Source organism: Sturnus vulgaris, chromosome Z, assembly GCF_052056855.1.
Source record: "Sturnus vulgaris isolate bStuVul1 chromosome Z, bStuVul1.hap1, whole genome shotgun sequence".
In the NCBI taxonomy this organism is placed as follows: domain Eukaryota; kingdom Metazoa; phylum Chordata; class Aves; order Passeriformes; family Sturnidae; genus Sturnus; species Sturnus vulgaris.
In genome coordinates this window covers 23,512,079-23,538,989 of record NC_142283.1, presented here as the reverse complement: position 1 = coordinate 23,538,989, position 26,911 = coordinate 23,512,079, and the positions used below count along the sequence as shown (strand labels likewise).

At 37.0% G+C, this 26,911-nt stretch overlaps 1 long non-coding RNA gene across 1 annotated transcript in view; it reads left to right on the top strand.

Moving 5' to 3' along the window:
• LOC148219743 (uncharacterized) overlaps positions 1-26,911 on the top strand; it is a 100,086-nt gene that overhangs the window by 17,800 nt on the left and 55,375 nt on the right. Inside the window, exon 2 of the long non-coding RNA XR_015799669.1 lies at positions 20,949-21,103. This is a non-coding gene — a long non-coding RNA (uncharacterized LOC148219743). The remainder of the gene's footprint in view (positions 1-20,948; positions 21,104-26,911) is intronic.

Below are 26,911 nucleotides of genomic sequence, written 5' to 3'. Positions count from 1 at the left end.
TCTTTAAGCATGTTGACCTTTTAGGTTCTTGGAAAAGTGACTGCAATGTCAATATACATCTTACGGGAGATGGCAATTATTCATCTCTCAGTGCTTGCCCAGAAGGAAACAAATAGGAAAAATGTGAATTTATTTATCATGAAGGAGGATGAGACTAAACAGAACGAAAAAGCTGCTGCTGAAATTGGGGGGTGTGTGTGTTCCTTACTTTTTGAAAAATTATTCTTACTATGTTTTGATCATAATTATGATTTTGAAACAGTAGATGAAAATAATCTGCAGGAATTTTTTTGCACGTAGCCTTGGCACACTGTCCTGATTGTAGAATGTAACATAATGAAAGATCTGAGATCTTCTCCAACAGTAGCTGTTCAGCACAGGATGGTGGGAGCTGTGGGGTCAAAGAGATTCAGAGCAGGACTCTTTCCAGATCTTAATAAGGAAGGTCCAACAACAACTGCTGTAATAAGATAGCTGCTTTAATGGGAAGAGGAATATAGATACCCCACAAATCTTAAGTGCCTCACATTATGTGCAGCTCAGTACAGCACAGTTCAGCACAGTCCTGTGCTTCCTTAAGTTCTGTTTATCACTGGTTCCAAAAGGTGCAACACTCTCCACATCAGGATCAATAGTGTAGGTATGCAGCAATGGCATCACTGAGTGTAGAGTGACACCTGCATTTATTGACAATACAGCACCTAGAAATCATAATTTATTTTAATAATATCATTTATGATAAATATTTCAATGTTACACTGTGTTTTTTCTGAAAATTTAAGTAACTAACTCTAAAATAAAAAGAAATCCCTCAGTTTCTGCTACTTCTCCCATGTTAGAAAAACCCTACAGATGAGATGGATGAGATTTGATCCAATTTGCAGTGATTTAATAGAGGGAAGAGTTGTATGATAGCTGGTAATCTATACAGACTATTTGCATCATATACAAATACAATTTCAGAATCTACTGAAAAGATTTGCACGTGTGCATTAATTCATCCATTTATTGCAAAGGGAGAATCCATTTTCTTTCAGATTATGCATATCTCATCTGAAAGGAATCCTCATTTATTAGTGGATAAGACCATGTATCAAGTGACTGTTCCTACCTTTGAAGCAATTTCATTTGTGACTGTATATATATATATATTTGTGTGTGCACACTTCAGATACATTTTGACTTAATGAAGAGCTTAATAAAATCAGGATTCATAGCTTCTGTATAGTCAGATAAATTAGTTAATGCACAAACTGAGCTCTTATGTATTATGCAAAAGATTAGTTCTAAGATTTGCATAATGTGCTACAAATGACCTACTGTTTCAAATAGTAGCAGCTTGGGTAAAAGTGGGTTGAAAGCTGAAGTGACGTCAATAAAGTAATTACTACTAACTTGGCACATCTCATTCATTGTCAAAAGTTCAAGTCCCTGTAGTGCTGAGAGAACAGCTGAAAGACATTGAAGGCAGGTTAAAGCGAAAATACTACAACAATAGTCAGCAGGAAGGGCAGGGAATGGTCAGTGTGATTGGGATAGCAGGGATTCTTAGCTCTTCAGCATCTGATCCAAAACCCCATTAAAATGAAAAGCAGTCCTTGTGCCTCCTTAAAGAGTGTTATTATTCTGAACCACAAGCTGCAGATCTGAGTTATGAGATTGTACTAATTCAGACCTGACTACACTGTTAACTAGGCCTTAAATCAGTGCAATTTCTGAGAAGGGGGGGAAATACTCTTTCCTTACAAATCTTGAAGAAATTATGTAGTGGATTCACTACGTGAGAAACAGCAAGTGCCTGAATTTTCATAACGAGTTTGATCATATTAGGGGGCAGCACCTAGAGTGGATTGGAAACACATGGACTTCAGTCATTCCTTCATTTGGTTCCTGACATGGTCAAAGCCCTTACTTTCTCTTTCCTCAGGTGTCACATAGGAGAAATTTTTGTAAAAACGTCACACAAAATTTTGTCTTGCTATGGCAAACAGCTTACAAGACCAAGTCCACGGCACTAACACTACTCAGCATAGATTTTCTGAATCAGCGTTAGTCTAAAAATATTACTATATAGGCAGCCTATACTGAAGGCATTTCAATCTCTCTGCACACCTGGGGGCCAAAAAAGCTCTTGAATCAGTGCTATTAAAAGACCTTTTTAATTTGCTCTCAAAAAATGATTAAATGGATATTAGAAATGTTAACTCCAGATTGACTGAGGCATGTGAACAGAGGAATTAAAAGAGATGCATACCACCACTGACTGAGTAATGGGCTTCCCTATGTCAGATTCCAAAGAAGCATAAAGGCATTTTGTGTTGGGTGTTGGTCAGGCATGCAGGTACATAAATTCATTTACTGTCATTTTAATCTAATTTTTAACGGGATTATTAATAAATTTTTAAAATAATCAATATGGAAAGTATTATTATTTTACTTATTTTGTTCTTACTGAAGAAGAAAATAGCCATTATTTTTTTTTTTTTTTGCATTAGGGGCAAGAAGAGTTTCAGTCCAAATAATTCTTGGCTGAGGCCGTCTTAAATTATGGTTTTCTCAAGGTAGAATAAGGTCTAATTCACTCTTGTAGTACAAAAATGTGAGCTGCAGCAGTTGAATTTCTGTGTTGCCAATTTCTGCAGTTTGTTAGCATGGCTCTTACAATGTCTAACTGTTCCAGTGAAGCCTCAGGCACAAATGTTGTGTGAAAACATAAGCAAAAGAGATTAATAGGTCTTCAGGTTAGAGAAAAGAAGCTTTGAGAACCAGACGTATTTGCAGAACTGAAAAAATAAGTAATTTTTGTGGCGAGGGGCAGAAAGAATGGCGTGGTGCATCAGCAGAGTGGAGTGGGGGCACTGTGGCTTCCAGAGGGAATGGGTGCCACGTGTGCTGGGCTTTGCTCTTAGCTGCATTCTCAATGTGCCATGTGCTTCTGCTGTCAACAGGGCTTTGTTTGGGGAGGCTTGGTCGGCCAAGAGCCTCTGCATCCTCCAGAAAGGGAGCTCAGCCCAGCTCGCCACCCAGGGCTGGTGAATGTGTTGACCTGCACGCTCTGTTCAGCATCAGCACTTGGCTCCTACTGTGACTTCTGCTGTTCCTCTGAGCAGTGCACAGTGCTGCTCAAATGATTGACTTTTAAATAAAACCCTGTGTTGCTCAAGAACAAATGGGAGAGTGAGCACCCCTTCCTTTCATTAACTCACACAAGCACAGCAGACGGAATGAAAGGACCAGCTGCTTTCAGTACTGAGGTACCTGAATTTACTCCAGCCACTCTATCAGGAGAAAAATCACGTGCTTGAATGTCTGGTTAAAACCTCTTTGAAAGAAGCAAGAATTTGAAAATTGTATACTTCATTCAAAAATCATATAATTTCAATCTTTGATCATCATGGGGAGTAGTAAAAAAGCAAGTAGGGTATCTAATGGTAACTCTTTTCAGAGACTTGGTAACAGCCACAAGCACAGTGTAGTGCAGTCAGGTCATTTTTATCAATAAGATGAAGTCTCATTTTTTCACTAGGAAGCAGTGTTTGTAGCTACCTTGATGACAGCCAGTGTTCTGTCTTAATTAGTAATATCATTTCTACTTCACCTAAAATAGCTGAAGGGTTCTCCTGGGATCTGTTCTTGGATACAATTTTGTTTAATCTTATTATTAATGGTAATAATTTTTTTTCTTGCTTGGATTATCATCTGTATGCCAATGATTCTATTATTTAAACAAATAATTATTACACATTACAATTCCATTTACAGCATGACAATAACAAATCATAGTTACAGCTCATTCAAAGTAAATTAGTTCTAAACCACTAATAAAATTAATTGCAAGATGCTTGATTAAAAATAGAAACAGTTAAAACAGGAGCTCTTTATCATGGTCTTTGATAGTATGTTACTTACTGGAATAAAGCTACTAGCCTTAAATATCTTGGTGATTGTTAGCAAACAAAGAGTAATTGAAACTTAGTTGCTAAGAAACATTATTTTTCATTGTTGACAATAATGATTTTCTTTGATTGCTGCTTCTATTGTTGTTCATTGCACAAACTAAATGTTTTCTCATAACATTGTGAAAACATTCTTTGGATTCCAGTTATTTTATGTGATACCACTAGATTTGTTTTAAAAGCTTACAGCAGCATGGTATGCTCTGGGAAGAGTGGTGGTGTGGGATTTTCTGTGGTAGATGTAAATTTTTAGAATGCCAAAGATACATGAATGAAAGCTGGAACTGCAGTCCAAGGTTCACAAAGCCTTCTCTCATATACTGCAGGTGGAAAAATTTGTACCAATACTTTTCTTGATGTCTAAATATCTTAGCAGTACTAGGTACATTTTTCAGATGTTAACACTGGCTTTTGGGGAAGCAATTTTAGTAATCTAAAATCTGTAGTAATTTAGTAATTTAGGCTTTATTTTTATAGTTTTTTAAGTCCCAAAAAAAGTGGCTTTAGTGCCGCTCAAATAATTAATCAAAATCCATAAAAAATGTAGCCACATTTGTAGCTGGAAAAGCATTATTTGATAAAATTCAGAGCTCTTTGATTGCTGACACAGGCAGCCACCTACAATTTGTTCCCCAAAAATTCTGCTTGATCAGATCATGTAGCTGGCAGATTCTATTCCAAATTCCTTTGTGATTAATGCAAGGGATGAAAAATTAACAGCAAAAATCCTCACTCATATTAGTTGATTGTTTTGACCGATTAAATAGACAAGTTTTGTTTGAGGTGAAAACTCTGCTCTGTGAAAATTGTGTTAATATTCAAATAGCAAATGTTTAAAAAAACAATTTAAATATCTTAATTTTTTTAAGTTTTGGAGTGTTTTTTTAATGTATACATTGTCTTTGAAATGAAATAAAGTGCAATGCATGGCTATTCTAATTCTAAGAGGAAATATTAGGAAAAGAGGAAAAACTTAGAATAAAGTCTTGCACTATGAACTAGAAGAGTCAGTGAGGACTTTTCATTCTCCAGGTGATGCATGTTTTTCTTAGTAGAGAGTTATGCCATATCCCTTTTCTCTTGTCTGCTGAGGTGTCTTTTAGTTATTAACTTCTTCAGGATGACTGAGTGTTGCTTATACCTCTAAGAGCAAAGAGTCTGCAAGTACAGGAAGTGCACACTGCAACAATTTACATGACAGGATTGGTTTACGGAGCAATTTGCAGCATAAATTTTCCGACTGGGAATGTATGCTTTGGAGAGCTGCCAGCTGCAGTTTAAAGAGGAAGGAGGTATTAGCTATTTTGTTTTGACTACAGGTTTTCTCAGATCAGGAGTTATAATCTTGTGTCTGTGAAGTACCTTGAAAAATTAAGTTGGAACCCATCCGGTGCTACAGAGCACAACTGTTACACACATCAGTCCTTGTGCTATAAAGAAAACATATATCATAAGAGAGATGTTTCTGCCAGAAAGAGAAATTAAATTTGTGTCTGTATGTGTGTGCATATGTGCCTGATTATTGGGTTCACATTGTGGCAAAGAGCATTATTAATTTTAGTCCTCTAAAGACTGAATTTCCATTCTGAAAAGTTTGAGATTGAACTCTCAAATAATTTCTGTATTTGAAGATTTTTTTTTTCTTTTTGTTCTGACAAGCTGGTTTTTTTTCATTTATTTAGAGAGGGATAGCTGCTACTTCTTGAAAATGTTGGGAAATGATGCTTGTATTTTTTTGTGTAAAAAGAGGACCGTGTGGGAAAACATCAGACTTGATTTTCTTCTGAAAGGAAAATCACTTCTGCAATACATCTCAGCATCTCCTTTGTGTGTTTTCATGTGTAGTAAATATATGCTGATGTTGATAAAATCTGTTTTCCTAATGAGTGTTTTAGTATTTTTTTGTTCTTTTTTATTAAGTTCCTATTAACTGGCTTACTGTTTAGGTACTGTGACTAATTCTTAGTTTCTAGTTTCTGATTTGATTACTTAATTAATGGTTTCCAGAGTTCCAGAATGATGGTACTTTTATAAATGAAATGCAGCTACCACTGTTTTTGAGTATGGCAGGAAAGGACTAAATGTCAGTCTAAGTTCCTATTGAAATATCTTAAGAGAAAATCAAGAGGAAGAGAAGAGAAGAGAAGAGAAGAGAAGAGAAGAGAAGAGAAGAGAAGAGAAGAGAAGAGAAGAGAAGAGAAGAGAAGAGAAGAGAAGAGAAGAGAAGAGAAGAGAAGAGAAGAGAAGCTATAGGTGAGAATCAGAATTCATCCAGTAGTCAAGGCAAAATTTTAATGGATTTTAGGTGATCTGAATGAGGTAATTACACATTTGAGGGGAGTTTCTCTGTTAGAGTAAGCCAGACTGAGTCTCTCTTGAGAATCTCTCAAGTTTTCAGCCTATGTATTCTACATGCAGTATATGATTTTGCACAGGAGCCAAGCTATAAATTCTGCTATCTGTTTTCTGTGTAGAATAACAGAATGTGATGCTACCTAGTCTTTTGGGATTTTATTCTTTCAGAAGAGAAAGTGTATTCATAAAATCTAGTCACCAAGTAACAATGAGGAAGTACTGTCTGTGAACAGAAAGCAGATTAGGCTGGGGTCGGTGGCTTTATGACTGCTATTCCGGTATATTTTATGTAAAAGGCAAAATGCCAGAGATTTAGTGCTTTTGAAAATAGTGCTATGTAAAGCCTGTGTTGTATGATGAACACAATAGAGGAACAGCAGTGACAGCAAAGAGTGATTTTAATTTCTTTTAATGTTCCCTCTTTCCATAACAGTCCCTGTGTCACATCATCCTTATAAACTGCTGAGTCTCTCAGTAGGACATTTACTCTTGAGAGATGTTTGTCACATGTGGACTGCCTTCAAGCCAGGAATTCAGTTGCATTTAAGGCAATAGGCTGAAGGAAGGCAGTTTGGTAAAAAAGGAAGAAAGGCTTGAAATGCCTCAATAAAACCATCATCTTCTGTGCAGGTTAGCTTCACCTAGGTAGTGAGCATCACTAAGCAAAAGAGAAGACCACAAACATTAGTATGCTCTATCCATGCTGCAAGAATGATTATAAAGCAAGATGCTGAACAGATGTGATATAATAGGAGAAGTCAGTGTAAAGAGCAAAGAGAAGAGCTCATGTTATTGGGTTTTGCCACATGTTTTGTGGAAGCTGATATCTACATCAAAACGTGACCCCCACCTGGCATGTCATCTCTGTCTAGGTGTTTGTTCTCCAGACATCGTAGTTGTACGGGGATGAATGGGTACAACTGTAATGTGGTAATTTATGTATTTGTGTTCATAGTCATATCTATACATAGATATGCTATCTATGAGACCAGTACTGATGCTTGCATTCCCAGTTTACTTCAGAAATGATTCCATTAAAATCAATGAACATATTGGTCCAATTCAAGGGAAAGGAATCCAGTGTCATACCAGTTGAGAAGTGTGTGTGAAAATTCACTTGCTCATGAAAGAGACACCAAGGACATTCAAGGCTGCTACTGCTACCCAAAACAGGAAAGTGAGAATTTTCTGTCTTTTATATGAACTAAAAGGAAGACTTTTAATATCTAGATCCTTATCTAGTTATGATGCTGTGCATCTGTGGGCACTGGGTTAAATTCACTGCACTTTGTAATGGCTCCTGTGAATGTCAAACGATGATAGGACATGTCTGAGCTCTCTCACCTTCTTATGGCTATGGCCTCTTCATTCTGGTTTGAAAAGAAATTTAATCCTTCAGCAAGTCTCATTAAAAGAAAAAAATCGGAGAGGCGAGGAGAGGTCAGGATCTTAAGTTGGGGGCATGATTTAGAGTAGCCTGAAAATATTACAATATTTATGTGCATTTTATTCTGTGTAGACACAAAGCACTTGTCATCCTGAGTCAAGAGAATGAGATGTTTGAGTGTTATGAAAAATGAAACAATGTTCTGCTACCAATGCTTGCACCTTGGTCTTCTTAGTGCAAAGTAGATTTGGTGTATTTACCAGCCCAGATATGTAATGTTTTATTCCTGCATTATAATAATATAAGCACCTATGAACAGCAGAAGGTAAACAAGTTGTAATGTTGCCAATTTTTGAGACATAACTCTGACCTTCATGCTTTTTTGTTTCTTAGGGTGCCAAAAGGGAGAAACTTGACCTTTATTTAAGAAAACTTATAAACCGTACTTTTATAAAAAGGTTCTTGAAAACAGATGGAGAAACATACATAAGCTATATATTCAGATGTCTTTCAAGCTGCATACAATGAAACATCATATAACTCTGTGATAAATTTAGTATCTATAGTTTTTTTCAATGGATAAAATTCTTCTTTGGATTTATTTTTTATAATGGGTATTTTCAGTGCAAGAAGTATGAAGCTGAGGAACTTAATTATTTTATACGTTTTTTTATTTTAATATGTCTCTGTTTCTATCACATTTCTGTACCTGGCATAGTTCCATACTCAGTGTTTGTTTCACAACAGATAGTTGGGCTTCAGGCAGTCCTGAAAATCTTCCTGCATATGTTTAAATTGGAGGCATAAGTGCATGTATTCAGTTACCACATGTGGAGATACTATTTGGTGTGAGTAAAGAGAACAGGAGCTGTGTATTGCCTACCACTTATCTAACAAAATGGCTTATGCCTCCAACATAAATTAGTCATTCAAATTGTGGGAGTCAGAACCTCACAATCCCTCAAAGTCAAATTTTGATGGAGTCAGTATCTCCCTCTGGGATATACAAGACTCTATTTGTAATGCTTTGCGCTTCCACTATTTCTACTTTCACATAAATCTTTTTTGGATACTGTTTATGTTTTGGGTTTCAGATATTTTAGTGTGGCTGTAACTTTTCATTTGCACCACATGCTTTTCCAGGGGAATATAATTGATCTATTCCCTTTTGCAATATTCTGTATTTTATATTCACTTTAGCTGCCTGCCTTTCTTCCTCCACCCCAATAAATTCTTTATTGCAGATTTTTTTTTCCTCAAAAGCTTCCAGATTTATTGTTTGTGTTTTAAAGAAATGTGTAAAACGATAATTGGTGAAGGCATTACTGCTTTCAGTTTACAATGTTACTAACTAGAATGACATTCACTTTGCTGATAAATGTGAGGTGAACTAGAAATTTAGAATAAAGAAGTTGTTTTTTTTTTTTTTTAACTTTTTTTTTTCTTGCAAAAGATTATTAAATGCCCTGCACCATAACTTGTCAATGAAGAATTTTTAGCAGCCAAGGCTTTTACCTATAGTGAATACATGGTTCAGGGTAAGAGGTCAAGGACAAAGACCTCTCTCAGCTGTCAATATTCAGGCAATTGATCTTCTCCTTTTATTTAATCTCACCAGCCACTTCCCTTCCTTTCCTCTCCTTTCCCTCTGTCTTTTTTCCCATCCCCCATTCCACTCAGGGAAACTAAATGTTCCTGCTGCCAGCAGAGCTTAGTGTAAGTGTAATATTACATGAATCAAAGGCCCTTTAGGCCATGATATAGACTGGTAATTTATTACTGAAGAACAGAGGCTTTTTTGAAATTTCCTTTAGTTCAGGCAGATCGCTATGAATTAACTAGGCAAGAGGGCAGCAGGTGCTCTCATTAAATTTACAGTCACTGCCAGCAGACAGGGAAGCATTTAAAAAAAGAATATGCAGCTGTGCTGACACATGTAATTGCAACCATCCACAGACTCACAAGATGTGTGGGGGTAGCCACAGACTTTAGGTCACTGTGCTCGAGCTGTGCTGGCACACAAGGACCAATGCACATTGTGCTTATGATTAGGTCCCTAAAACGGCAAATTGCTTTTACTAGACCTCCAAATGTTGTGTGAGAAACAAATGAACTACTGGCAGGGCTGGGTTTAGTCAAACCTCCCAGCTGAAGTGACCTTGAACTTCAGAGAAGTTCATAGCCTGATTGCAGCTTTGTGGTTTTGGCATTTCTCCACTTACCCTTTGTAAAATAACAGCTTCAACAGATCTCCCCTTGATCTATGTTCTTGGCTCAGATTCTTCAGTCATCAGATAGTGTTTTGTGTATAGCTGCTATTTGAAACTAATGAAATGACATTTTTTGCAGAACCAAACCTATATTTTCCTTAAAATAAAGGAAATTCCATGCAAAGCTTCCCACTAATGATACCTTCTTAGTTTTCCTTTGTAATTGCTTATTACAAAAAAATAGTATAGAAATGCTTATTTTGCACCCCAGACATTCCTTGGGGAAATGCTAACAGAGTAAACTCTTGGCATTGATCCAGAGCTCCTTTGAGTAAAGACTTCTACTGACTTCAGTGAGGTTTTACATCTGGCCTTTAAAACCTAGTTTTAGCTTTAGACATATGTGTTTTGTTTTCGTTACGACTTTTCATAGAAGTTTCACATGCATGTCTGAGGTTCTACACTAACCAAGGTCTTATGCCTTGTTATCTAAGTTCAAAACAATCCTGAAATGCAAATACAGTGGAGTCAGTGCTCTGTATTCAAAATATGTTGTACTTTGTCTATCGCTGTGCATCATAAGCTGTTTGTATTCTGCATGCTGTTACAAAAAATGTGCCTTTTCCTCTTATTTTAACTAAAAAAACCCCGAAAATATTACTTTGATTGATTAGAAAATCACATCTACATCATGTAATTCACCATGTATAACTAAAAAGATATTTGATTTTTTGTTTATAGAAAATTTGACTTTTGATTCTTTCTTTCTCTCTCTCTTTTTCTCCATCCTCTCTTCTTCCTTTCTATTTTCAGAGTGCATTAGGCAAATAATAAGGTATAGTTTCAAGATTTTTGTTCCCTTTAATCTTAAAAAATAAAGATGATTTATATTGCTTTTTTAGTGTGTCTCAGCCTTAAAACAAATAAAAGGAAATATTGGCTCAATTCCCCAATATTTTTCTATATGTAAACTTCTTTTCGGGATTATAAATCAGCAAATACCTCTATATACAGTCATCTATACAAGGCTTTCAGAAGAAGTTTCTTCTTTATTGTCTTGTATTTACAATTTCCCTGCATTCATAAAATAGTCTGATGCTATAGAGCTATGAACAAATTACACTTCTTTTAATAGAGCCATTTATCTGTTTTAAAGATTAGCATGCAATCCCTAGAGACATTTCTCAGCTAATAAGAATAAAATGAATGCCGCTTGAGCACCTGTAATCAAATTATTTTTTATTCCTTAAACCCTTGACAGACTGCAAGTCTTGTAGTTTCCTAGGTGGGCCTTTTACAGACCCTGGTAGTGTACTGCTGGGATTTCTCCTTTCTGTCCTATCACATTTTTCCCTCTCACCAACCATCATTTCTTGAGAGAAAAGTGCACCAACCAACCAACTAACCAGTTAACCAGAAGACTCCTCACAGGATGAAAATCCCAGCATTTTGGGTGAATGAAGCCCCCCACCAGCCATTCCTCAATAGGTGTCACAGCCCGGTCTGAAATGCTGGTGGGAAAAGGGCACAAATCTTTTATGTCCTGTTGAGGAATGTTGTTGCTGCAGACTTGATTGTTCCCTGACAGCTGTCACCGCAAGACCGCTGCACCTACAAAAACCAAAACATAAACAAAAAAATCAAACCAACCCAACCAAATAAAAGGTTAAATTAAGGAAGGAAAAAATCTTATTTGGGCATACTAAAGTCTCTCACAGTTCAAACGAAAACCAATGTGTAAAACTAATTCTATTCAATATAAATTGATTTTTAAGAATAATATTGGTCTCAAATTTAGTCTGATGTTTTCAGACAGAATTCTGTCGTTTTAATTCAAAAAAAATAGGTATTCTGAGCTTGTTACATGTATATTCAAAACTTAAATGGAGCTTCCTTGTATAGCTCTGATGGACTTTTCTATTATCGCCACAGGAAGAGATTTGGTTTTGTCTCATGATATAAAAATGACCTAGATGTGATACATAAATCCATTTTCCAGGCTGGGAAACAGAAGTTATGTTTCTGCACAAAGTTAATGTGTTCTTCAAGCTGGAAGCCCATTTGGGTTTATTCTTGTCCCTCTGAAAATGAATTAATTTAATTAATTTTCTATGTTTTTAATTAACATTATTACCAGAAAGAAGGCCAACAGAACAGACACAGCTTGATTTAAAAAGAAGGCAAGTACTATATGTTGGTTGAAAAGTTACTATATAAGCAGATGTCCATGTCAGGATGTTGCTTTACGGATTTCAGATCAGATATAATACCAGCTTGAGATCGAATCTTTTATTTTCATCTCACTCTCTGTAATATCTCAGCATGGGATTCCCTAGCACTTGTGCTGTCTTCACAATGTCAATCATACTTGCATCTCAGGTGAAACTGATGAAAAAGATTCAAGTGAAAAGAAGTTCTCCAGGTGCCCTCTTCATTTTGTAAGGATAACCTCACCTGTCTGGAAAATGATGGAGTAAAGCAGGAATTAACAAATCCTGATCAAGATGCCTGCGTATCATTTCAATACTAAAAACTTCCCACAGTATATTTCCACATCTTAGACATGCTTTATAACTCCATTTTTACATTAACTCATTAGATGAAATGTCTAATGAAACAGTGGCTAATTTGCCATCTAGGATTTTTTTTCCCTTCTTATAATTATTTGTTAATATTTTTTATCTTTTAAAACAATTAAGATGTGTCCTGTATAGTGAGCAGGAGTCAGAGCACGTTACCAGCAAGGAGCTTATTTACATAACAATGAGTCAATATCTTACTGGCTGTTGAAAACAGATGAGTCCATACTCACACCAAAAGCAAAAGGGGTCCTACAATGAGGGCCCTTTTGATGGGGAGCTGCAGGAAATCTTTGCTAGGAGTTTTTTGGTTTGTTTTTTTAAATGGAAATAAAATATTTTCCTTTTTAATTTTCCTACTACTTTTTAGCTATCTTGAGATCATTTTCTCATGGGTACTGCAAGGTCATACAAAACAAAGGGAAAAAAACCTTGCATGGTCTTCATTAGGATTGAAATAATAATAATAGTTCTTGAAAACACATTCTCAGTCCAGAAAGTCCCTTAATAGTGTAATAGTGGTCTATGACCATCAAAATATATGAACCTCTTAATAACTCTTGAACGTTTATTTTAGACAATTTACTTGGAGCTTAAATATCCTTGATGAGTCACCTGTGGTATCGAAAACCTAGAGCAAATATTGTTACAAATTTATAAAGGAATAGAAGTGTTACCAAAATCTGACATATTTTTTTTCATTATTAGGTGAAATTCTGCAATGGGAAAACACAATATGTTGCCAGCTACCTCTTTGCACTGTCCAGGAATTTCATTTTGCTGATACTGAGATTTCCTTTATAACAGAAACAAAAGCCATTAGGCATAAACCTTCACTCATTATTGTCAGATGCAAAAATCTGCACCTAACCCTGTATTTTTATGTACCTGCTTCTACAGAACATTTATTTTTACAATCTGAGACAATATGATGGTCAGTCAGCAGCTAAGATTATTTGCTTTTCCTCAAAACTTGAGAAAATACAAATATATTTTAAAAAAAGAAAGAAACAAACTAATAAAGCAGTGGTTGGCACAATATCCATGCTGTGGAATAATGAATGGCTGAGATGTACCAAAATCTGGTGGGTTTTTTAAAAATATATTTTAAATAGATGATTTGAATGTCACTGTCTCATTCTAATACAAATACCCATGTTAAATGCAAATTCTTAGGTTTTTAAGTTCGTGTAGGGGACCAAGAAGTATCTTTCTAAAATCAAAATCAGTAATTCATCTTTACTGTAGCAGACATATTATATTATATTATATTATATTATATTATATTATATTATATTATATTATATTATATTATATTATATTATATTATATTATATTATATTATATTATATTATATTATATTATATTATATTATATTATATTATATTATATTATATTATATCATATCATATCATATCATATCATATCATATCATATCATATCATATCATATCATATTTATTATATTGTATACATGTACATATACATATACATGTACATATTATATGATAATATTCTTTCTGTGAAAGAAGAAGAATTTCAAAAATCTTGTTGTAATGCCTTGTCTCAAGGGACTCTGACAAAAGGAAAAGCAGTTTCTTGTTTTTCAGTGGAGCTTCAGTTGAAACTGCCTAACAATTGAAAACAACAGTCAAGTTTATATTTGCTTAATCTTGATCCACGATGAGAAGAATTTGAATGACTGTTTATTGCTGTGCTATATGTCTGAAACACAAAATTCGTGGAAACATTGTGAGCCTTACCTAGTGGGTGTTCTGGTTGGCAACCTTTGAAAACTTCACCTCTACACAGTGCCTGAGCAGGGCACAGATTGGGTGTGAGCAGTGAGCTGACTCCCTGCAGTGATGACCAGAGAGTAGGAGACTTCTCTGAGGGCTCACAGGTTGGGTGAAGGCCACCTGCCAGTCAGTTAGAGGTGTTGAATCTCATCCAACACATGCATGAATGTGTGACGAAAGCCATCCAAGCATATTTTAACCTGCATTTGATAAAAGTATGTTGCTAAGTAATTCTTTCTGAGAAAGCAGATATTTTCCTTGGGAATTTGGAAGACTATTGTAATGTATATTGATATATTGCATAAAGCACTCAATGGGCATTGCAGGTAGGGCAAGGATAACTCATCTCATAACAGGAGATTGCTTTGCCTCTAGTTCTGATAAAGTGATGATTTCAAGGTTTCAAGGGACTTCTTTACACCTGTTTTTTTTCTTTCCTTGGGTTGTGAATAGTTCTATGCAAACTGAGAAGTCACTCTACACCACAGCACTGGTTCCTGCCATGTGCTTGTACTGGAAAAATTCAGGTATGGGTTTGCTCAAAAACATGTTTGACCAAAAGTGATATGCTCATCGCAAGAACATTTTCTTCTAAGCCTACAAATGTTGCCAGAAAGAAATAGTTTTTTGAGTTCATTCAGATATGTGGATTGCAGTTCTAATAATCTCTCTCTCTCTTTCTCTTGCCAACTCTCTTCCACTTCCTTTCCACTTACCTTTATTTTTGATTTTCTTAGTCCTTCTGGTTCAGCCATTTGCACTGTTTCTGTAGACAGATTAAAGTCTCACACATCTGCCATGTGGGCAAGTGACGTACTAGGCTGTCAAAGCCTCCTATGGCTTTAATAAAACTCATCAAGTTCAATTCCTACTTTGGCAGAGTTGGTTGTTGTGGTACCATGGCAGGGTAATGTGACTAAATGTCTGCTTCTTTAACATCCTCACACTTGAATTTTAATTGCTCCCTAGTTGGCTACAGTCTTTGATTATATTTGGCCCCTCTACAGCACCTGTGGCACTCCAGCTACAGACTTCTACTCCAGAATGGATTTGGCATCTCTTCTGAGAGTGTCTCTGTTCCCACTGAAGTACTTCTATCTCTCTGTTACATACACACACATATATATGGTACTCTTTTGCACACACTTCATCTTAATATCATCAATGCATTGAGGAAGCACATGCAGCTCCTCCTATGTTATCTGCCTATTCTGGCAGAATGATAGAAGTGAGACCTTTATCATAAATGTCCCGTATTTTTATAAAGCTAGAAAGTAAACCCTGATGGTTTATTTCCCCTCAAATTATTTCTTGTCCCTACCTTGAAGCCAACACACACTTGCTTTGATTGATGCTCTTTATCAGACTAAAAATCCTTTATTCTATTCAGCTGCCATATTTCTGGGCTGCAAAACTGTTCTTCAGTCAGCTACATACATAAAAGCACAGAAGATAGGACTTGAATACTAGTCCGTTTTTTCATGGCAGGACAAACCATACAAATCTGTTTCAAAAACTCTCCAGTGATTAATATTTGACTATCTCCCCAGGCAATCTGTTCTAGTACTTCACCTTCCTTATCCTTAGGAAATTTTTCCTAGTCTAACTTTTTTCTTTCTCATGCAATTTAAGTGCATTACCTCTTGTTCTAACTGCCATTGATGTGGAGAACAAGGTATTTTCCTCTTCCTTTGTCTATCTTTTTCTAATATGTTTGAACATTGCTACCACATTCCCCTATCAATTTTATCTTTGAGACATGCAATGCCAGTTCTTTTAATCCTTCCCCATGGGTCATGTTTTCCAGACATCTGACTATTTTCAGTTTCTCTCCTCTGGCTTTTTCAACTTTTTTTCCTTTTTTCTGGAATTTTTTTTCTTCCACATCCCACCTCCCTGCTCCAGACTCCTACATACACATATACTCCTATGAGGAGGCTGAGGAGCCTGAATATGTTTAACCAAGATAAGAAAAGGCTGGAGGGAAATAGTTCACAGAATCATAGAATGGGTCAGACTGCAAAGGACCACAGTGGATCATCTGGCCCAATATCCCTGCTCAAACAGGGCGTAAAGCACATTGCACAAGATTGTGTCCAGACTTTTCTTGAATATCTCCAGACAGGGAGAATCCACAGCCTCTGGGCAATCTTTTCCAGTGCTCAGTCACCTGCACAGTAAAGTTCTTCCTCATATTCAGGTTCTATACATCAGTTTCTGCCTGCTGCCTTTTGTCCTATTGCTTGGCACCACCAAGCAGAGTCTGGATCCATTCCCCTGACATCTTCCTTCACATAGTCATAGACGTTGATGTAGTTCCATCTCAGTCACCTCTTATCAAGGTGGAATGGACCCTGCCCCCTCAGCCCTTCCTCATAAGAGAGATCCAATCCCTTAATCACCTTCATAGTCTTCTGCTGGCCCCTCTCCAGGAGCTCCATGCCTCTTGTACTGAGCATTTCATAAGTGGTTGCTGTCTTCAATGCTCTAACACTATGTAGAGAGGACAAATTCTTCTAAGGTGCTTAGTGAGGGGATGAGAGACAAAGGTCACAGATTGAACCAATGGGAATTGCAATTGAATATCTAGAGTGAGAATGGTAAAGCATTGAAACAGGAACTCTGATAGGCCATGAATTCTCTATCGTTGAGAATTTCAAAACTCAGCAGGAATTTCAACAATCTGACCTAGATTGGAAGCTAGTGCCACTTTGATTGGAAGGTTTGACTAGACGATTTTGAGTGGTTCTTTCCAACCTAAATGATTCTGTGAATCTTTGTTGCTTACAACTGATCATATTACACTGTGCTTCAGTAATGCCCATAGAGGTAGTCACAGAATAACAGAATGGTTAGTTTTGGAAGGGATTTCTGGAGATCATTTAGTGGATCTTTTCAGGGTCACCAGGACAGCAAGTTACACAGGAATTGGTCTGAGTGGATTTTGAGTGTCTGCAGAGACTCCCTGACAACCCTGGGCAATCTGTTCCAGTGCTCTGCCACCCTGAACAAAAAGTTCTTCCTCATCTTTATGTGGAAGTTCTTGTGCTTTATTTTATGGCCATTACTCCTTGTCCTGTCTCTGGGCACCAGTGAAAAGAGTCTGCCACCATCCTCTTGGCAACTGCCTTTGAGATATTTTTATGTATTTATGAGTTCCCCACTCAGCCTTCTCTTCTGTGGACTAGACTGGCTCAGCTCTCACAAGAGAGCATTGCTTGTAAGAGAGATGTTCCAGGCCCACCACTGTCTTTGTGGACTCCACTGGGCCCTCTTCAGTAGTTCCTTTCTTGATCTGTGGAGACCAGCACTGAATACAGCACTCCTGATGTGACCTCACTTGACCTGCTGGCCATGCTGCTCCTGATGCATCCCAGGACACCATTGGCTCTCCTGGCCATAAGGACAAACTGCCTTCTCATGATCAACTTGATTTCCAGATCTCCACAAAACTACTCTAGTAGGTCAGCCCTGAAAATGGTGAGGGATTAGTTCTGTTGTTAAAAATTATGGCCCTCAGGTATCTCTAAATTATACTTGACTTTTGCAATTTTATTGACTAAAGTTCATGATTTCACTATACTCCCAGAAATCCAGTAGGACTGCTCTCCCAGAGGCTTTGCATCATTCGCTTATTCAGCTGACTCTGACTACTTAACCCTTCCAAAACTTCCCTGGCTCTTTGCATCCCTCTTTGTTTTTTTCTTCACTTAGTGAGGATTCTTTTAAGTTTGAATCCAGCCCTTTAGAAAGTTTGCAGGCCCTACCAGATTTCTTAGTAAAGGATAATTTACCAAACTTTTTCCTCATCTAAATAATTAATAACACTATGATATTACAGTAGCAGGATAAATAACTTCCACTTTAGTCAATCCCTTCCTTAAGACAAAACAAAACAAAAACAAAACAAAACAACAACAATAAAAAAGCTGCTGTTTGAGTACAGCTTTCTAGTAATCTTTTTTATCTACCTTAAACAATTTCATCTCTATATTTTGAAATTTTTCTGTGAGCATGTTATATGAGATAGAGGTGGTTTTTTTGGCTTGTTTAGTCTTGTCTTTTTGTTTGTTTGTATGTTTTGGTTGGGTTTTTATTTTTTTGGCTGGTTTTGGTTTGTTGGTTTTGGTATTGTCTTTTAATGGTAATTTCTAATGAGGTGGGCAAAGTATCTGGCTGGTTCAATATTTCTTTCTCAGTACTGAAGCTACATGTCTGCACTAAAATTTTCTGTGACTTCTTTTACTTTTTAAGTTAACCAGATCTGCCTTTGCCAGTTTACTGGTGCCCTTTACACCTTCCACATTTTCCTCATGATCCCAGATGATTCTGCTTCCCTGTGAACCAAGAATGGTAAAACACATCAGAGCTATATATTAAAAATATTTTTTTTTCTGATAACTTAAGATATTTTCTTTCATAATTGCTTTGATTTTTCTACCTTTTTTGAAATCTTGGAATTCATTCATGTGAATATGTTGATTGTTGGGCTACCATGTTCTGCCTTGATCACTACCAGAGCCATAACATCTGTATTTTCCCAAAGTTGGAACTTGCTTCTTGAGACACATATCAATATATTCTAAATAATTCCTTCTAATCATATCACTCTTCCTAACAAATATCTGTTAGGTCAGTTAAATTGCAGCTTTTATCTTATGCTACTTATACATCTTCTTGATTGTTTCCCAATCTGTTTCCATCGGTGCACAGAAATCACAAACATGTAACAGTGAGTTCATTCACTGAACTCTCTTCCTTCATATGATGCTGCTATGAATAACTTTATCCTTCTTACTTTAAGGGACTTTATCCAGAGTGTTGCAGTTTCTTCTTGCCAGTCAGTCACAGCTGAAGATATTCTCCTGTAAAGCTAGTGAATGTCACGCAATATGTGTAAACCCCTTTCATGCCATAGAAACCACCCTCCCACAATAACTTATGGACCATCTTCCCAAAGTCAAGGAAACTAAAGCCCTCCTGGTGAACCATCTGTGCAACCCTGCTTTCATCTGTTGGATGAATCTGTCCTGGTTTGATCCTTTGACCCTTGATAGAAGGATTAATGAAAATACTGTCTGAACCTCTGACTTCTTCACCCTTGCTCTGAGCCTCATTGTCACTTTTGATCCATTTAGAGGCATTCATAGTAGTATTGTTAGCATTCAGGTCTTTTGTTAAATCACATTCACTTCAATAGCATATGCTATTGAATAACCATTTTGGAGAGTTTTTCAAAGAATTTGTCATTAGTCTCTGTGCAATAATTATCTAGGGACACTGCAAAATCTTTTTTACACACCAACACTATCATAAGGTATTGTTTTTTGGTCTGAATTAGTTCATGCTTTCTTGATGCAAAAGTCCTTCATTAGAAAGCCAAGAATGACTGTTTTCTAGTAGTTATTCCTTAGTAGTTCCTCACTGTGAATGTATGAGAGCTGGCTTGTTGACGCCATGAAATGTCAAGATGTGACTGCTATGGATGAGCATCAGGGAAATTGCAAAGCCTGGAAATTTCTTCATTTCTCCACTTTTATGGAGGTGACCATCAGGAATGAAATCAAAACACAGAAGTCAAAGTCTCCTCAGGGATAATATTTTACTTACTCTTAACATTTTTTTCCTTATTTTCAAAATAAATTTCTTATCTATTGACGGACTATAGCAAGCAAACGTGGGAATGATCATGCTGGTGCCAAATTATCTTCATTTCCATGATCCATGTATATTTGGTTAAAATTCTGATTGAAAAATATTTGCAAATATTTTTCTTTGGTATTAAATATACAGAGATAGAATGTATGTGATTTTTTTTTCTCCACTGGTAATAATGGTGATATCAAGGAGTAGGGATGGAATACTCAATCAATTATTAATGTTAAATTCTTTTAGGAGGACTCCTGAACTAAAGGGAAGACTTTTTGGTTTAATATTTAGTTTTTAGACACTTCATCAACATTTTCAAAATAATACCATTTATTTCAGAAGTGCCTTTTTTTTTAATACTACAAAAAAGTTTTTCATTAAAATAATATGGCATTTTTATCTTCAACATAGCTTAAAATGTTAAACAAAATGTCTAATTTAGTATTAACCAAGATAAAGTTTTATTCCTTCTTAATAAATTTCAGAATCAGAAAACGTATCATCCCAAAAGATGCAGAAGAAAAGAAAATCCAAGTTATTATAAGTCAGATATTGCACACTCATATTGACATTCATGTGTCAAAGGAAGTGAATTAGAGACTGTTTATAAAATGTGAATTAGGAAAGGAATACAGTTTAGGTTGGGAACATGTTGCTGCTGGGTTAAAGGTTGGACTCGATGATCTTAGAGGTCTTTTCCAACCTTAATGTTTCTATGATAAGTTAGACTATTATGTTATATTAGGGAAGAAGAATTTTAGTAAGATTATATGATTACATGTCTATTGAAAGAGTAACCAATTGTGCTAGGTCTAGACTACATAAAACGAGGAAGAAATAAAACTGAAAATTACTTTAATAGCTGAATAAGTCTTCTCAAAATAATTTCATCTGTTGCTTCTGAAGAGAGGTCTGTAGGGCAGGAAGGAGGGATGCTGCTCATTCCAACTGGATTTGCAGGAAGGGACAGCCAACAGATATCTGTGACAAACAGCATTGCTGGTTTTGTTTCAGGTGCTGCTGAGTCGCTGTGGAGCAGGGCTGTGTCATCACTGTAGAACAGACACCATGAGCTATGCTATCAGCCATCACTCTGCGTGCCAGAGCAAGACGGCAGCCTCTGAGTTTTCTGTCTGCATAGTGAACGGAGGAATCAACTTGCATTACAGGTGTGAAAAATTTAGTTTGATTGATTTAAACTTAATGAGAGTAGTAGACTTAGATTAAATTCTGTGAAAAAATTCTTTGATATGAGGATGGTGATGCACTGGAGATGCCCAGAGAAATTTTGGATTCCCATCCCTCTAAGTGTTCAATGCCAGGTTCAATGAGGTTTTGATTCTAGTCTAGTTTGGTTTTCCTGGTCTAGTGTCCCTACCCATGGTGGGAAGTATGTGTGTGTGTCTCTGTGTGTGTGTAATTAGATGACCTCTGAGGTTCTACGACTGACATTTTGGTTCTAATTTTGTTGGGATACAATTTTCTCAAAAAGGTCTAGAAGTTATTACTGACAATTTTTTAACTTAAAAATAGCTATATTCAACACATGGAAACTTATTCATCAGCTCAGCTTACCATCCTGAATAAACATGATGGTACATGTTTAAATGCTGATGCATTTCTTCTGGGGGAAAAAAAAAAAAAGATGACTAAATGTCAGCATTCATCTTTAAGTATCTGTGTGTCTTAGAGAAGAAAAATATGTGTGGTAACTGAATCCTGCTGTGAAAGTATCATAGGAAATGCTCCCAAACTTCATATTTGGCATTAGCACAAAAAGCAGGACCCTTTATGCTATAAAATAATAGAAGGTAAGTAAAAGTATAATTTAGAGTTGATCATTAAATATTCAAGCAACATATAAAAAGTATGCAAAATGTACAGCAAGTAGGAGAGAGAATTGTTAAAAAATTGACCGAAATGTATTTTAAATTAAACTGTGTGTTTAAAGATTACAAGGATCAACATGAAGCCTAAAAACTGTATTATTCATGGAAATAACATGGAAATCATAGAATACCACAGAATATTCCAAGTTATAAGGAACACACAAGGATCATCAAGTCCAACTCAGCCTTGTACATGGCTTCCTCAAGAATCACAGCATGTGACTGTCAGCAGTAAAGTAGAGGAGGTGCTTAATAAATATTATGTCACAATCAGCTATTGTACATCTTATGGTAGTAGTGGACATGATATTTTTTTCCATTCTCTAAGTAATTCTGAAGCATATTAAGCAGTTAAATCATCAGGTCTAAAGCATTTGAAATGTTTTAAAATATTTTAAACAAGATTGATGTAAAAAACCTAGCTGGTGACCTCTGATCCTCTGATTTTCCATATTTTTTGAAAGACAGGAAGTTCCACAGAACTTGAATAAAACTGATATCAAACCAATGATTTTAAAGGTGATTTTGATGCTGTGCATAATTAAAGGTATATAAAATAAAATAATAGATTAGGACTTGAGGAATACAAAGTTTGCCAATGACACTAAATTTGCAGATGTTGACTCCCTCAAAGACAGAAAGGCTCAACAAGTCAGAGAGCTACAAGTGCAATCAGCAACCTATGAAGTTTAACAAAGGCAAGTGTCAGACTCTGCACCTGGGATTAGGCAGCCCTGTTTGTGTATATAAGCATGGAATCAAAAGGCTGGAGAGCTCTGCTGCAGAAAGGGCCTGGGGTTCCTGATTGATGGAAGCTGAACATGAGCCCGCAGTGCCCTGGCAGCCAGGAGGGCCAGCATGGTCCTGGGGAGCATCAGGCACAGCATCACAACCGGGCAAGGGAGGGGATTGTCCTGCTCTGCTCTGAGCTGGGGCAGCCTCACCTCCAGTGCTGGGGGCAGGTCTGGGTGCCACAACACAGAAAAGACATTGAGCTGTTGGAGAGTGTCCAAAGGAGGGCCATGAGGATGGGGAAGGGTTTGGAGGGGAAGCCAAAGGTGTGAGGAGTGGCTGAGGGCAATTGGTCTGTTCAGCCTGGAGAAGGGGCACCTGAAGGGAGACCTTCCTTCCTCTTGAGGGCAAGCAGGAGGGGCAGATACAGATCTGTTCTCTGTGGTGACCAGTGACAGGACTCAAGGAAAAGGCATGAAACTGAGTCAGGGAAGGTTTAGGCTGGATACCAGGAAAAGGTTTTTCACCCAAAGGGTGTTTGGGCACTAGAGGAGACTCCCTAGGGAAATGGTGACAGCACCAAGCCTGACAGAGGTCAAGAAGACAACTCAGAGGCACACGGTGTGATTTTTGGCATGTCCTGTGCAGGGCCGGGAGTTGATCTGTAATCTCAACATGGGAGAATCGTCCTTGCTGTAGACCTTCTCCCTGGTTCTCTCATCACTGCCTTGGCAGTGAAGTCTGAAGCAGAGGTGTTCAGTGTCTTTGCCTTCTCTGCAACCTCTGTTTCAAGGGTTCTCATTGTATTCTCTACGAAATCCACATTTTCCATAGTATTTGTTTTGTTATTGATGTATTTGAACAAGGCCTACTTGCTGTGCTTGATAGATTTAACTCCAGATGGGCCTTGGTCTTTCTCATTGTATTTCTGCATCCTCTGACAACATCCCAATATTCATCCCTTCATTCATTCTACCTTGTGCATCTTCTGCTTACATCTGTGTTTTAACAGGAGTTCCTTCTTCACCCAGGTGCCAGCCATTTTTGCTCAATTTCTTCCTTGGGGATGCACCATTCTTGAGCCTTGAGAAAGTGAACCCTGAGCGTCAACCAGCTCTCTTGCTGCTTTTGTATAGAGCTTTTTGCATTTTCAGATTTTTCTCATTGTTGTCTGAAAACTATCCATTTGCAAACACTTCCACCTCTGTGGCCATCTGCTCTGTTTTCTTACTTCCTTTTTATTTCACTCTCCCTCTCCACACTCCAGTTTCTGATTTCAGCAATCTGCAGAAGCTGATTAGGCTCAATGATGACCCCATATTCAATGTTCCCAAGTACAGAAAGAGAGAAAGAGTCAAGGCAGTGGCATATTCCATGCTTCCTTTTTTTAAAAATTATTATTATTACACATATTTACACTCTTTTTGGTAAGTACTTCCTGAAAATATATTTCTCAACATTTGTAGATATAAGAGTCTATTAAGAATATCTTTAACTTTTTTATTCCATGTTGATGAGCTATCTCTTGTATTTGATATGACTTGTATATTGCACTAAGTAACTTTCAGTGTTTTGAAGTGAATTCTGTAGCATAAAAAAATTTAAGGTCCATGCAGTATAGAAATATCTCATTTTTTTTCTGATGGTATGTACGATGATAACTCACTGTGGACTATTATTGGCACTTAGAACTGTCTGGTTGCAAATTACACTTTTTTGCTTACTACTTTCGTGAAGTTTTATGCTGCCTTTTCCTTTTGTGTGTGAATTTCTTTACTTCAATATTATTTCAAAGAGGTATCTTCCTGCATATCATCCTGATGTACAGTTAGAAGTCAGTTTAAAAAGACAAAAGTTTGCAGACACACTTTTCTTTTCTTTGGAACAGTTTGTGAAAATGTCATCAAATTTGCAGGAAACAAAGCGGCATGGAGGAGTAAGGGGATAGTTTTGATCATTGCCAAGAACTAGTGCAGCTTTTGGAACTCCAGAAAAAAATAATCCATCTGTTTATCTAATACAACTTTTAATATTAACATTAAAAATCTGCTTCCTATTGTTAGTGTTATTATTTCTCCTGTCTTGTCAAAATCATTCAACTTGCAGGAGAGAAATGGAGAATTTTATCCCACAAGTAACTAGAAGAATTCTTAACAATTCAATACTTGTCTTAAAGAATTAAAAATTATATATTTAGAAAAGGTGCCAGTCAATCTCCTCCAAAACAGCTCTGATATAAAATTCTACTTTCTTCAAATTTATAAACATTGTAATAGCCATACTAATGTTTCATAAGGCACAGAAATTTATTGTTAAGTAAATTAAAGGTGATTTTCTTCACATATCTTCTTCTGTTCTACACACCCATCCTCTATCCAGGCTCAGCCCCTATGCAGAGTTCATGCATTTGAATGATGATACTCCAGAAATTGCTATTGTAGAGTGAAGTGACATACATAAATGTGGAAGGAAGAGTCTTTTGCAAGTTGAGGAAAATTACTGTCTATTTTCTTCATCTGAAAAGATAGGCAATAATAAGGAGATGGTCAGGCAGACCTGACCAGGTAGGAGCAGAATTTCACAGACATAGCTGGTATTTCAGAGGTTTGTGGGGGATGGTGCAAAAATTGGTAACCTGGAGGAGTTGAATATTTTTGTGAAGTGAGCTCCATTGAATATTATTTTTCAAGCATTAAGAAAAATTCACAAGGATTGTGTACATCTACATGCATATTCCAGCAACTGGCTGATCCTTTCCCCTCAGTGTTTGCCAGTTTGCAGCTACATGTTTTATTTTCCATGTGTTGATACAGATTTAAGATGCAAGTGTTTCTTCTGACCCTTTCAATAAAGGTTAATCTCAGTTGGGTATTTCCCAAGCCCTGGGCTCTGGGAAATGAGCCTCCTTAGATTGGGCAGAGTAGGAAGGGAAGATGGTCACTGTGAGGCATCTATGGGATTTAAGGGGAATGACAGAGAAATAGGCAGTGAGCCTGGAGAGGAAGGCTGTCACATGTTGTCTCTGGAAAGCACACTTTTGTGTTAATTGACACCCGTGGCCACACTATTCCTTTTACAGGCCTGGTCTAGCCCTTAATCACTGCCTGTTATAAGCCCAAATGGGACCATTTCCAGTGCTACACTTTAATATTATTTATTAGAAGGCCCAATAAAGCTTTCCTCTGTAGCCAGGCTCTTATTGTATGGTGTCATTACATAAACAAGATTTGGAAGACTGCTTCCACTTACAGACATGTAGCAGAAGGCTTAATCTGAGAGGCCAAGTAGGATGTGATTTTAAGCTTTTTTTCCATCAACATTACAGCAGACTAAATATTGAGGATGATTTGGGGACTAGAGAGTTTCAGCCAAAAACATTTCTTGCAATAAATTATTTCCCTGTTTTCATTCCTTCACTTACGAGACTTGGAAGGTTGGGAGTTTGTTTCTTGATTTTTTTATTTTATTTTATTTTATTTGGGTTTTTTTTTGTTGGTTTTTTTTGTTTTTTTTTTTTTAATTCTTTGGCGTCTGTACCAGCATCAGCTTCCCATATGTTAGAGGCATCTCAGGGTTTATTAGTCAGCCTAAGTCAACTGAGATTTGTTGTATTTGCTTTCATAAAAGCTGTGAGTACTATATACTTCTTGAACTGGAAATCACACAATGCGTCTTATTTGCCTTCAATCACTCACAGATGCAGAATGGTCAGACCATTTCCCTTTAAATTGACCTGAGGGATTAGAGAAATTCAAAGGAATTTCCAGCTAACTAGTGCCTCTGATTTCCCTGACTTTATTTCTTGAGCCTTCGAGGTCAGAGTCTCTGGTAACTTAATCTGTCTCTGCCTCCCTGATTTGTTCACTTCCTTCCTTTTGTTTGCCTCCAGAGCAGTAACTGAGTAGCCAGGCTCAACTCCCGTGTTTGTGTGCTTCCAGAATTTTAAACCAAACAGTTGTGTAAATCTGGTGGGAGGAGGGTGCTCTGTTAAAAGCACAGGAGTCTGAAATTCTCCTTCATAGCAGTTTACGCCCTTTAATCTGCGAGCATCGATAGGTGTAGAATCACATCAAAGGCAGATGTGAAAAACAAGCCTCTTGGCAGTAGTTTCAATCTGGCATGCAAGGACCCCAGCTTCCACTGAAAAAAATCCTGTAGAGATTGGAGAAAGACTAAAAACTGGTCCCAATGCAGCAGAGTATTGGGAACAAGTGAAGGTCTTTCAGCACTCATAAATCTGTCCTGAAGAAGAGGATTCAAGATGTTCTGACTCACAGCAGAAGATACAAAATCCAAGGAGGGGAAGAGGGGAGTTGGGAAGAGGAGAGCAAGGCCACAATCTGCTTTCAATCAGGG